The 1,681-nt window shown below is 46.7% G+C and overlaps 1 non-coding gene across 1 annotated transcript; it reads left to right on the top strand.

The window, feature by feature from the left end:
* Window positions 1–650: 650 nt before the first annotated feature.
* Window positions 651–740, top strand: Trnay-gua (transfer RNA tyrosine (anticodon GUA)). Its single transcript is given in 2 exon segments — window positions 651–687; window positions 705–740. It is a non-coding gene; the product is annotated as a tRNA-Tyr (tRNA).
* The last annotated feature ends 941 nt before the right edge of the window (window positions 741–1,681 follow it).

Below are 1,681 nucleotides of genomic sequence, written 5' to 3'. Positions count from 1 at the left end.
TTCGTCCGACAGGAATTGTCCACCCTTCAAGGAGTGTATTAAGGAACTGAAGGCAGGATAATCGCGTGCGGGAAGACGACTATAACACCGGTGCCCGAGTCTCTCCCACTCGTCCGTGATGGATGAGGCTGGCCTACCAGATCGACCGTCCTCTTGTAGTGAACCGCGACCAGCACGGAACTTGACTCAGCATTCGACAAAGGTGGTTCTCGACAGACATGCTGCTCCACACACTTGCTTCATGCTCGAATGTATGTCTGCCGGTGTTTGTCCGTCAGCACCTAAGAAAAGAATAACAGCAAGTTGGTCCTGTTTGAACGCATTTTGTAATAACGTTGCCATTGTTTTCGTTTCTGCATTTTCGCATGCACGTCGCATAAACACGAATGCCACATTAATCCCTTGCTATATGTCGGTACTTATATACCGGCATCGGAGACATATCAGCTACACCGCAGCAGCGCCCTCAAAGAAAGCGGACGACCTTTGCTTCCCAGTGACAGAGAAGGTGCCGCGAGAACGAGTGACACTAGAAGAGCACTGTATACTCACGCCGCTGACTCGACGCCCGCGCGAACACCGGGCTACGTGCCGGCTCTGGCGAGAGGCAGCCACTTATGTGGGTCACACGAGAAGGCAGTCTGTGCACTCCTTCGGTAGCTCAGTTGGTAGAGCGGTGGACTGTAGTGGTCATTCTGGCAGATATCCATAGGTCGCTGGTTCAAATCCGGCCCGAAGGAATATTTTAGATTTCTCTATTTGTCAAACTTTTCCTAGGCTCGACTGCCGCAAAGATTTTGAATGCCCCGCAAAAACTAAGAAGGGTGCAATGAGCTACCAGTGTCTACATCCACATAGTATTAGATTGGTGCATAAGTTGGTAGTATTTTTCAATAATTTTTATAAACACAATCACATACACATAGCAGAGTCTTTACTCATCAACGTCATCAACGCTAGGGTAACTTTTCGATTCCACAATTGTAAAAATCACAAAGTTTTGAGATGAACTCATCGAGCCGTGCTCATAGCGCATTTCATCAGGAAAAGAAGTTCGTTCAAGGTTGTTCGATAGACAGCAGAGAAGGTAAAAATCTGAGGGCAGGATCTGGTGCATAATGTGGGTGCAGAATGATTTCCCAACCCAAAGCCTGTATAGCGTTTCTTCTCAGTCTAGCAGAATCCGGGCGGACGTTATCGTTGAGTAACACTGCTTTATTCTTGGACTGCGTATGCAAGACGTCTCAATTCTTGGCAATACAAATCAGCGGTGAGGTTACACCTCGGGGAAGCAGTACGTAGTACACGCCACTGTCGCTCTTCCACCACATGCATAACATTATCTTTTGTGGATGTACGCAGGTCTTTGTTCGGCGAGTTGTTGCTTTGTTCGGACTCTGCCATTCTTTTCGTTTTCTCTTCTTAATATAAAGATACCATTTATCGTCAGCTATAATGAAACAGCATAGAAATGGTCGGTGTTGTTCTCGAGGCAACTGATGATGAGCCAGCAGGAATGCACATATAGGCACCCGCTAATATTCATGGTTTTAGCTTGGTGCCTGTGGTATCCGTACACGTGATTTTTCAAACTTCCCCGTTGCATACAAATGTCGAACGATGACGGAATGATCAAATTTCGTCACATTTGGCACTAACGTGGATAATTGTGGAGTAATAC

Source organism: Schistocerca cancellata, chromosome 2 (genome assembly GCF_023864275.1).
Source record: "Schistocerca cancellata isolate TAMUIC-IGC-003103 chromosome 2, iqSchCanc2.1, whole genome shotgun sequence".
Lineage (NCBI taxonomy): Eukaryota > Metazoa > Arthropoda > Insecta > Orthoptera > Acrididae > Schistocerca > Schistocerca cancellata.
This window is presented reverse-complemented; position numbering and strand designations above follow the sequence as displayed.